This window comes from Typopeltis vanoorti, chromosome 19 (assembly GCF_054136105.1).
Source record: "Typopeltis vanoorti isolate ZY-2024b chromosome 19, IOZ_Tvanoo_1.0, whole genome shotgun sequence".
NCBI lineage: Eukaryota > Metazoa > Arthropoda > Arachnida > Uropygi > Thelyphonidae > Typopeltis > Typopeltis vanoorti.
Window position 1 is genome coordinate 41659045 of NC_143567.1, and position 12652 is coordinate 41671696.

Here is a 12652-nt window from a genome sequence, read left to right on the forward strand (position 1 = left end):
TGCATCCAGTCTGTTTTTCTGATTTCATCGTTCACTATTGCTTCGTTTACAATGCTATGATACTGTTTTGTAGTCTCAGTGATTTTTATGGGTTCTGGTTCAGTGTGTAACTGCAATGCTGAGAAATAATGGTCTGCTAGTTTGCATGTTATGACGGCTGCTGTGTGGCTGTTTGGAGGGGCCCTTATATTTATATGATCAATGCAGGTTGAGGTTGTTGTGTTTCCGATTATCTCTTCTCGTGTATACGACTGTATGGATGGGGTTATGTTATATGCCGATAATAGGTCTAGGTATTGTTCTGTGTTGTTATTTATGTTCCTAATGTTTATATTAATGTCTCCTATTATTATCAAGTATTTTGAGATGCCTACGTGGCTGAAAGCCATCTGTCTAGTTCTTCTAGGAATTTTGTGGTGCTTAAGTTGGGTGGTCTGTATATTGCGTTTAATATCAGGGAGTTTTCTTGTTTGATGTTTTTAATTTCGATGCATATGTTTTCTGCGTATTCTAATTTATAGTTTATTTCTGTTACTTCTAGTTTATGTTTGGTAAATATTATTATACCACCGCCTCGTTTTGTTTGTCTGCAGTGTTTGTGTTGTTGGAAGTGTGGGATTTGGTAGGAGGATGCCTCTTCGTTTGTCGTAGATACTTCAGTCAGTATCAAAATGTCTATTTCGTCTATATCTTCCTTCAGATAAGCTTGCAGGGTCAGCCAGTATTTTTGAATGCTTCTGATGTTGATGTGGAGAATAGATAGTCCTTTTTTGGGGATTGTCAGTTGTTTCCATTCTGATATTGATTTCAGAATGTGGCAATTATCATGTTCCGGGGTGATTACGTCTGCTTGATGGTGTGCATTCATGTTGGTTGGGGTGCTGGTCCTTCTTTACGAGTTGTCAATATTCCTTTCAATGTGACAGCCTGTTGAGGTCATCTACGGATTTTATTTCGATTGGTTTTGAGTCTTGTGTCTTTCTAAGGAATATTTTGCTGTCTCTTATCCATATAAACTGGTAATTGTTTTCTGTTTTTACTTTCCTTGCTTGGTAGAATATTTTCTGATAGTGTGGAGTAAGGTATTCAGACAAGTATATTGGGGTGTTGTCGTGGTCTCCTTTCAGATCCTTTACTACTGGATTTTTAATCCTGCTAGCTTTTATAAGTGTAGTTTTTGTTAGGCTGTTGGTGAGTCGCACTACGACGGGAGAAGGACGGGTATTATTTTCTCTTTTCCTTTTTTGTGGTAACCGATGCACTGACTGGATGTCTCTTGGTTCAACGGGGGAGCCGATTTTTTGGCTTAGTTGTATTACAGTGTCTCTTAGAGGTTATAATCGGCTTTTATTCTCGTATAGGGAGTAGGTGAGGCCGCTTTAGCCCTGTCTAACTTTTTTGGAGACTGAGTGGGCAATTTAATCCCACTGGTAGCCTACGTGAGATAGATGGCCCAATGCTATCACTAATTAAGTGGCACTCAGTGAAGAGACGCCAAACAAGTGCCGCCATGTCGGGGTAACTAGCACAATATTTTTAATGTCTGAAAATAGTGTAGTTCTACGGTCGATTTTCTTGAGTTTACTGGACGAAAAACTCGAGGTTCCTCTGGAGGAAAAGCCCACTTGCTCGTCCCAGAGATTACTAACTCAGGAACTGGTCGAAAAAGGCTTAGAAAAAAAGTTCCTCTAGTCGGCGACTAGAATCGAACTCTCGACACTCTTATTTCGGGTGGTTTAATGCTGAGGAGCGTAAACACAACATCCTCAGCTAACGTCTTTTATTCACATATAGGGAGTAGGCGAGGCCGTTTTAGCCCTATCTAACATTTGGAAACTGATGGAGAAGTTCAATCGTCACTGGTAGCCAATTAGAGATAGTTATTTCAAGACTATCACTAAATATACATTGTCTCTGGTGAAGAGAGGTGGCTATCGCTTGGTCCCTAAAGAGATCGACTAATTCGGGAATCGATCAAAAAAAAAAGACAGTAAAAATTCCTCTAGTCGGACTGAAATAGAACTTACGTCGCTCTTTTTTTGGGTGGTCTAGCGCTGTGAACGGCATCCGCCACTTCTACTGATCTACTTAGGTGCGAAATAAATAAAAAAATCAGTCAATGCCTTTGGTCCCCTTATAGGGAGTAGGCGAGGCCATATCTAACTTTTGAGATTGAGCAGGCAGTTCAATTGCCACTGGTAGCTAAACAGGGATAGCCGGCACAAGGCTATCACTGATTTAAGCAGCATGCAGTGAAGTGATGGCTAATAAGTGCTGCTATCTCGTGGTCCCTAACCCTAACACCATATTTTTAATGTCTAAAAATAATGTGGGTTTATGGTCGATTTTCATGAGAGTACAGGACGAAAAACCGTAGTTTCCGGGAGAATAACCCGTTTATCTGTGCCACACATAGGGAATCGGTCGAAAATAGACTAAGAAAAAGTTTTCCTCTAGTCCAGTCGGCATGTAGAATTGAACCTGTGAAGCTGTTTCTTCAGGCGGTCTAGCGCTGAGGAATATAAACGTCACTTTCGCTGAGCTACACAGGCCCACTGTGCCAAATAATAATAAAAATAATATCACTCATATCCGTAGAAACATGCATAATCTTATAGCAAGTATTGTCTGTCAAGCTCTTCCCCTTGGAAACAGTGCTCCAACTGACAAAAAAAATTACATGTGTAGTCTGCTAGGCGTGATGCCAATAGTGAAATACCTGCCAGGATGTCGGGTTGGATCCTGAAAACTCTAAGACTAGATCTCTAGATGGAAGAAGCGAGTATCTCTGTCTAAATTCCATAGCTATTATAATTTTTGCTTCTTTAAACATCAACTCTGTATCTGTGTGAAGCAGCATTCCAAAACCTAGCATGAAATGAAGGAAAAATGAAATTGAAAGTGAATCTCTTTCAAGGGAAATGTTATGTGTAACAGATCGCCAAGGTATGAAATGTGTAATAAAGAGCATAACAAAATACTTGCTAAACTTTCAGCAGAGACAGAGCCTTCTGGAAATAATTTTTGCATTCGTATCGGTTGGCGATCTGAAGAATGACCGTTCTATGTTTCATTGTAGTTGCCAACTAGAGGAACATGTAACTTTTTCTTTGACTGCTCCCCGTGTTAGTCGATCTCTCCGCGGGTAAGTTGGGTGTATTGCTCCAGGAAACTTGGGTTTTGATTCAGCAACAGTAGCAAATCAAAGTAGAACTCATACTATTTCAGACAATAATATATATCGTTGGGAAATACAAGTTGGCGGCAGTTGTCTGCCATATGTTCTTTCCCAGATACCAATTAAAATCGTTGATAATCACCGACAGATGTCTATGATTAGAGTTTAGCTTTCTCAGTTTCGAAAAGTTAGTTACGGTTAAACCACTTCTCTTTGTGGGAAGGTCACTAGCAGATTTATTTTTATTTATTTAAAATTTTTTATTACTTTATTTCATTTTCAGAAGAAACAAAATTTTCAACCCAGTAACCATTATATCTGTACAACAGGTAATCTTGAGTATGCCTGTTCTGGACCAACATGCAACCCAATATTTATCTGCTCCAGCGTTTACCAAGAGAAATCCACTGCATATCTTTTTATCAGTAAAGCATTAATATTTGTATTCACATTTTTTTTTGAAAGTATATATTGTTTTATCCCTTGCCTTAGATATATTCGGGATGACAACGCGACGAATAACAATAAAAGGCATTTTGAAGACAAAAAAAAAAAAAGAAATGCGAAGAGCGATTCCCTTTAGCATGAATGCTTTTCTTTGATTCTGTTTTTAAATGAATAACACTCCAGTGGAAACATTTTCAAGTGGAAACATATAAATCAAATACAAGTCAGTTTAATACAACAGGGCTCTATGAAAATAAGACTTTGGGAACTTCTCCAGTAAAAGCTGAAAAAAAAAGATAATTCTCATTCGAGTCGCTACTTCTCGAAAATATAAACGCTGTTAGTCATCCCTCATTGATCATTACTCTTGCATGGTAGTTCGGCTATTGCTTTAATTATATTCAAGAGCATGTCATAATAACTGATAATTGTGAATATCCTTTGTCTATTAATGGAATCAAAGGCCTTTGAGAAATCTTTGAAGTTTCCGATTAATGAAAGTTTTTTTATCCTTCCAGTAGCATTCTAAGATAGTGGATGTCTTGAAAATGCTTTTGTTTTTCAACTCGCCTGCTTGTTTTTGAGCAAAATAGGTGTCACATATAGTTGTTACTATTTAGAGATATTCTGTTATATATTTTGAATGTTACAGGAAGCATTTTGATTCTCAATTTTCTGGATTGTTTAAATTGTCTATTTAGGTTCTAGTATTATTAGACCCTCAACCTCCATACTTCAGTCGGTATAGAAGAAGCCCTTTGTTCGGAAAGACCTGAGTTCGATTCCCATCAGTGACGTGAGGAACCTTTAGCTGGTCTCTTTTGACTAAAGGTGAGCCGGTCTCATACGGTGGTAGGGTTTTTTTTTCACCCAGAAACTCGGGTTTTTCGTTCCCTAGAAGAGGCAAACCGGCCCTGTGAACACACACGGATTACAGTTATGAATATATTCCAGCCATATGTTGGTCCCGAGCCCGGATAAAATTGGGGTGAGGTGTGGGGAAAGCAATGGTGAACTACCCTGTAAAAAATATCACCAGGAATACTTTGTGGATAATGCCTACAAAGTCACCTACGTTCGGAAACGACTGAAAGGGAAAACCAGCAGCATTATTAGACCCTACCTTCATTGTAATTAGGAAAGAATTCAACGAAGCTCTGTAGACTCCATAATGTGTTAGACTAAACATTAGTTCGAACACGTTTTTGAGTTCTGAAAATTAGTCTTATTCACTGTCATCATGCAATCCGACTTGACTATATCAAGAAGAATGTTTTCATCTCTCCACTTCGGCTCTCGATTAGAATATTATTCTAATCGAGAGCCGAACTGTACTTCATAATAATAATAATAATAATAGTTTTTATATAAGTATATTTTTATTGATCTCAAAAATATTGACATAAATACAATAGTCGTCTTAAGTGACAATTGACAATTGAAAATTGACATTTATTCTTTAAGGGTGAAGCAAAATGCTTTTCATATTCCCCGCTATCTGTCGTGGTTACAATGAGGGTAAAATTTACGAGCAGTTTGCTCGCCCTGAATGGGCATGGAGATTATGTATCGCTATAGGAGGTTAATATAGTTTTTGGTCTTCTATATTTAAATATGTCCGTTGGCTCGTATGCTGCAGCTTGTTGAACCAAATCGTTGTGATGTGTGGACGTCTTTAGAAAAAATTTGGAAGCTAAGGATTGTAGATAAGAGAGAATATAGGGAATATTTGTGTCTCTGTGGAGTTGACTGTTTCTAACATACCACGGGGCGTTCAAAATCATTCTCAAGCACTTGTTCTGCACTCGCTGTATCTTAATAATGTTAGTATTAGAGGTGTGGCTCCAGGCTGGAGAGGCATAGGTGATTATAGGACGAATCGTCATCTGGTATAGCTGCAATTTGATTCTGTTGCTGAGTTTGCTATTTCTATTAATTAGTGGGTAGATCTGAGCTATGGCTTTAGATGCTTTTGCACATACAGACTTGATATGTTGGTTGAAAGATAGCTTTTTGTCGAGAATCACACCCAGGTAATTTGTTTCTTTCTGCCAGGGAATTTTAGTATTGAATAGTAATACATCTCCTGCAGGAGACATTGGCCTTTTTGAGAAGAGAACCGCTGAACTTTTCAGGGGGTTGACTTCCAATCTCCACTTGGAGAACCAACCCTCCAGCTTTAGAAGATTTTCTTGAAGCTTTCTGGTAACGAAGTGGGGTTTGAGAGATCTGGTTAGTATTGCCGTATCGTCCGCATACAGTGCTAAAATGGAAGTCATCGGATTGTGTGGGATGTCTGACATGTATACAGAAAACAGCAATGGAGCCAGTAGAGATCCCTGCGGCACTCCAGCAAAGATATGGCGCTGGGACGATGTAGTACCGTTTATTTTAACTTGCATTGATCTATTCTGAAGATATGAACGGATTAAATGAACCATTTTTAGTGAGATACCGGCTGAGATAAGTTTGTGCAGGAGTCCAAAATGCCAGATTTTGTCAAATGCTTTAGATAGGTCTAGGAATACCGCTCCTGTGCACTGGTGCCAGTTGTAGCTGGTGGTGATATATTCCACAATTCTGTGGATTTGCTGGGTAGTACTGTGGTGTTGTCGAAATCCAAACTGTTCTTTAGGGAGGATGTTTAGGTCATTTACTGAGGTTTGGAGTCGTGAGAGGATGACCTTCTCTGCAACCTTACCCAGATTGGAGATGAGACTGATTGGACGATAATTCTGCGGTAAGTGTGGGTCTTTGCCTGGCTTATGTATAGGAATCACATCAGCCATTTTCCAGGTGGAAGGAAAATAGTGAAGTCTTAAGAGTGCATTTATTATACTGGTCAGATGCACTATAGCTTTTCGAGGCAGCAGCTTGATCACCCTGTTTGAGATGCTGTCAGGTCCAGGAGCTTTATTGTTCTTAAGTTTTTTAATAATATCATATAATTCAACAGGTGATGCGGGTGCAATATGATCGGCACTGGTGTCCGGGAGGTTTAGTGCATGCCTAACCTGTCTGTGGATTTTGTACAGATGATTGAAATCAATGTTGTTATAAGAAGGTTTGCACTGATCCTCAAGATTTTTAAGTATGGCTTCTGCCTTATCTGCATCTGTGTGGATCCAACATGTTATTTTACAAAGTACTGCAGCTATGTGCTACAGATTATGGTTTATTTTCCGCATTAGATTTATAAACGAGTTTAATTAATAAGATCAATAAGTTTTATTATTAAAATTATGATTATATATTAAGCGTTTACAAAATATATTGTTCTGGTTTTTATTTTAACAATGAATTTCGTGCAAATTTTCCTTTTTTTGTATAATGTATTAATAATAGTTACGATAGATGGTCATTTATAGTTGCGGTTGAATATGATTACATTTTTTAACAGTATTTATACAATAACAATAAATTTCATATATTTTACAATTTTGCTTTTAATGTATTTAAGCGCTGTAACTACAGCACTTCAATGTAATAAATGGATTTTTTTTTCTTTGTGTTGATCTCGGTTGAGATGTAATGTCTCAGCTTGCATCCTTGAAGCTTTTTAGTAAGCTTATCTTAGGATGACACCAGTTAGTTATACTTTATTGGTTTGATTGCTGTGTTGGAAGTAGGCTGATGTTTGAGAGGTCTTATCAAAGTGTAATTGCTGATATATTCTGGTGTTATTACATCTGTCTGATGGTTCATATTCATTTTTCGTTTGTTGTCTTCCATTTGATCTAATTAGGAGTCTTTTTTTCACTGTGGCAGCCTATCTATGTCTTCTGAGCTTTTGATTTGTATTGACTTTGAAGCTTGTGACTTTCTCTAGACTATCTTAGCATCTCTGATCCACAAAAATTGGAATTTTTTTCTGTTTTTGCTTTTCTTGCTTGGTATAACAGCAAGAAACGCCATTATATATATGTTACGGTTAAAGTGATAAAACCGGTTATTATTAATAATTACCGGTTAAAGTGAATAATTAGAATTAATCACTTTAACCGGTTAAAGTGAATAATTCCTAGAAGAGTCTGGTAAATGTAATAAAAATATGTTTTATAAAAAATATTTTATTTAATAGCAGAGAGAAAAGGAGATAAATACATTATTATATGATTATATTGTTGTTCTGGTAAAGAACAAATTGCTTATTTTTGCAGGAAAGACCTCTGTGCCACTTGGAGTTACAAAGGATTTCTGACATTTTACATTTGCAGCGATTTGAGTTACAATGGGCTGTACAATTGCAATCTTGGTAACCTTGACCACCTAAATTAGAATTCTTGCGGGCACATTCTCTTAGACTTATCTCAATATCAGGAACTTCATTAACTGAAATAAAAGTTTCCTTACAAACGGTAAATTCGTTCCTCGAATACAGTTGGTTTAAAATACCATATTTTGTACCTAATTTATATAGGTTTTCATTCTCAATAGAAATTATAACCGCTATAATATTCCGGTTATCGGTCTTAGTCCTATCTACGTCTGGAATTCTTATCCGAACATATTCTCCTACATTTGCAATTGGAAATTTAGTCATTGAAAGCCGTAACATTTTTTCAGCTTGCTTCTTAAATGACTGCTTAGCAGAGTTCTGAGATTCTTGAATTTTTTCCGTGATTTCATTGAGTACAAAAGAAGTACTTTCTTTACTTTTTTCATTATTTTCTAATTCAACATTAGTTATATATTTTATTTTGTTATCTTCCTTGTCGATCGTTCCTGTTTCAGGAAAATGTTGTTTCTTTCGATTTGGCTAACATTCTTATTTCTGTTTTTGTTTTGATCTCCAACAGATAAGTCATCACTCGTATCATCTATTTCCACTTCCACATTGTCACCGTTTTCTGTCCTAATACCGCATTCCCTCTCTGAGATTATCTTCTCACATTCAACATCCTTATTAGTTTAATCTTTTCATATCATCTCAAGATCTTCTTCACTCGTGATTTCTGACAAGGTATCGACTGGTAAGTATCTTACCTTAGCTTTGGTATCTTAGCTTTACAGCCAACATAGCTTCATAGGGACTGTGATCTATTCCAGAGTGATGTGCTCTGTTTTTCATAAATTGAAAATATTTTATCCCTTCCGACCATTTTGTTGTTTTATTTGTTTCAAGCCATGTGGATAACATTTTTTCAATGTCTTGGTTTGCTCTTTCAACCGAGCCTTTCAACCGATCTTTTCAACCAAAACCATTGCTGACAAAAGTCCTTTTTAGTAAATGGAGTTCATTTTCAATATCTGTTTCATCTGTTAGTAAAGATCTTGCTCGATGTGCCAGGATTGAAATAATACCAAATTTTTGCGGAGGGTAGTGATGGGAAGAAGCATGAAGGTATCTGTCTGTGTGTTGGGGTTTTCTAAATATGGTGATTTTGATATTTTCAGCGCATCTCGTAATTTTTTAGTCCAGAAAGGGGAGACAGTCGTTGGATTCCAGTTCGTAGGTAAAATTGATTTTCTCATGAAAATTGTTGAGGTGGGCTAGAAAAAAATTGAGGTTGTTGACACCGTGTTTCCAGGAATACATCATCTATATAACGATACCATATTTTGGATTTAAGAGTCGAGGAATTAATTGCTTTTTCTTCAAAATCCTTAAGAAATATGTCAGCACGAATTGGAGAGAGCAGACTGCCCATAGCCAATCCTAAGTTCTGTTTGTAAATCTTGTTTTCGAATTTGAGTATCTCTTGAATTTGCACAGTGAGAAAGTAAGGAAAAGAATTTCTTGGATAGTTTGTTTTGGAGAAGATGGAGGACTTCTTAAGTAGGTACATTCGTGAAGAGAGAAAAAACTATATCGAAACTTGCAATAAATTGCAACATTAAATCTGATTTGTTGAGTTTGATGTCTTTGATTTTGGACACAAAATCAGCTGAATTTTTTATATGAGAAAACGAAGTTCCAGATAGGTTTTTTAAAAAGGATGCGAGGTATTTAGATAGGTTATAAGTAGGGGAGCTTATGCTTTCAACGATTGGATGAGGATATGCCTTCAATGATTGCCATAACAAAATTTTTTGAACTACTAAACACTGACACTTACTCTGAATTAAATAGTGACCCCACAAAAGAACTGCACAATAAGACCAACAATTTACTGATAACCACCTCAGAGTTACCAAGAAACATCCGTCTTTCCCTCAGGTCGATTAATCCGCTAATCCCACATTTATATGGACTCCCAAAGATCCATAAATTAAACTCTCAACTCAGACCAATCGTTGAAGGCATAAACTCCTCTACTTACAACCTATCTAAATATCTCGCATCATTTTTAAAAACCTATCTGGAACTTCCTTTTTTCATATCAAAAATTCAGCTGATTTTGTGTCCAAAATCAAAGATATCAAACTCAAGAAATCAGATTTAATGCGAATTTCGATATAGTTTCTCTCTTCACGAATGTACCTACTCAAGAAGTCATCCATCTTCTACAGAACAAACTATCCAAGAAATTCTTTTCCTTACTTTCTCACTGTGTAAATTCAAGATACTCAAATTCGAAAACAAGATTTACAAATAGCACTCAGTATTGACTATGGGCAGACCGCTCTCTCCGCTTCTTGCTGACATATTTCTTAAGGATTTTGAAGAAAAAGCAATTAAAACCCAAAATATGGTATCGTTATATAGACGATGTATTTCTCATCTGGGAACACGGTGTCAACAACCTCAATTTTTTCCTAGACCACCTAAACAATTTTCATGAGAAAATCAATTTTACCTACGAACTGGAATCCAAGGACTGTCTCCCCTTTCTGGACTAAAAACTTACGAGATGCGCTGAAAATATCAAAATCTCCATTTTTAGAAAACCCCCACATACAGACAGATACCTTCATGCTTCTTCCCGTCACTACCCTCCGCAAAAATTTGGTATTATTTCAATCCTGGCACATCGAGCCAGATCTTTACTAACAGATGAAACAGATATTGAAAATGAACTTCATTTATTAAAAAGGACTTTTGTCAACAATGGTTTCTCTCTTAAAAATATTGATAACTTTTTCTCTTTCCATCGCTCAACTGCTATTGAAGATTCTTCTCCCCCGAACTTTTATATCGTCATACATCAGCTCTCTCTCTCTCTCTCTCTCCAAAACTGGCAAAAATTCTTAAGAAATTCAACATTAGAACTTGCTTCACTACGTTTCCAAAACTTCGCTCCATACTAAGTAGACCTAAAGTGAAACATCTTCCTATTCAGTATCCAGGAGTCTACAAGATTTTGTGTGAATGTAGCAAACCATATTATGGTAAGACAGCTAAATCCATCCTTTTAGGTATGGAAGAACACCAAAGAGACATATCCTACAATCAGCGCTCTCTCTAGCCAGGTTCTCTTCTCTATGAACTCGGATGAAGGCCGCCAACACCTTGTAGACTTGACGCAAACTCTAATATCCGTGTGTGTTATGATATGATGAACTCGAAAGAAAGATATCGAATCTAGAGAAATTTCCCTCGCTTCATTCCATATTAACAACAGCCTTAGCTACAATCTCTCTCTGACGCACACATTGCCACTGTCCAGTATTGGCGCACTCGTGAATGCTCACGCCCGTAGTCAACTTCAATTGGAACTCTAACACGCATTCCTGTTTTTAAATTGTGCTATTGTGTTTTATACTAGAACTGTTGATGTAATTTTATCATGTCTCTGTTATTTTATATACTTCTTTGCCTGTGATACCTGTAAAGGTTGATATATTCAACGAAACTAGTAGTATCTTAATATTAAACCTTTATTCTTTTTTATTTTCGGTGTATAGTCATTCAAACTAACTTTTTTATAACATTATCTACCGAGTAAATATGAATGATAATATATATATAGAAAGTATTTTACCTTGGGTATAATAAATGTTAAAGATACCAAGCTATTTTAAACATGGTTTTACTCCATTTCCCAATAAAGGTCGAAACTGGTCTGGGTAGTGGCCCCCTTGCCTTTAATACATAGCATCATACATCTCCTCAAGGAGATGGGCTGTGCATTAAGGGTAAATATTAAGAATAGTGATCAGAGCTTATTCTATTTTTACCATGAGTTGCCTTGACTTGCACACACACACACACACACACACACACACACACACACACACACACACACACACACACACACACACACACACACACACACACACACACACACACACACACACACACACACACACACACACACACACACACACACACACACACACATAGAATCCGCAGGCTGTTCTTGAGATAGTCTTCTGGATTGCCTTTCTGTCAATTTTGATAACTGAACGTGGATATTTTGACTCATTTACCTATCAAGGTATAGTCAATTTCTGTGACAATGTTGGACCACTTGGTCTCATCTGTAATCAATATTTTAACTTTTCCCAAAGGTTCTTCAAATCATTCAAATCACGATTATGTGCCAGTCCAAGCATTCCGGGATATTTTTTCAAACCATGTTGCTACAGCTATTACAATTAGATATGAGTATTATCATGTTGATTCTCAACTACTAATATATATCTAAGTGTGAATAACTATATCTATTTGAATATCAATGTCATCATCATCACGTTCGTATACAACTCGAACATATCTGCGATTAAGTGGCTCTATTTAGTCTATTAGTTAACACACACGCACACACATACTCACCAAGATATCGCACCAATTGAGGATGCCCTAAACTATCCAACCTAATAAAGTTGCTAAACACTCAACAAATATATTGGCATTATATCTTCCTTAGTTTTTTTTTGTTGTTAAAAACTTTATACACTTTAAAATTACCATATAGAACTTGCTATTCGTAGACGACCAGCTAATAAGCTTTGATGTGTCATCCCATTCTACAACTGCAAATTACACATTAGAACTCTTTTTCAAAATTCCACCCAACTCCCACATTTGTGAGTTTTTAAAAAGCTATATCTCAAAATCAAAATCAGCTACTTTCAACTCCCATTGATAATCTATACATGGAAATCGAAAAATTTGCACTGAATTTGACTCCTGTGAAACCC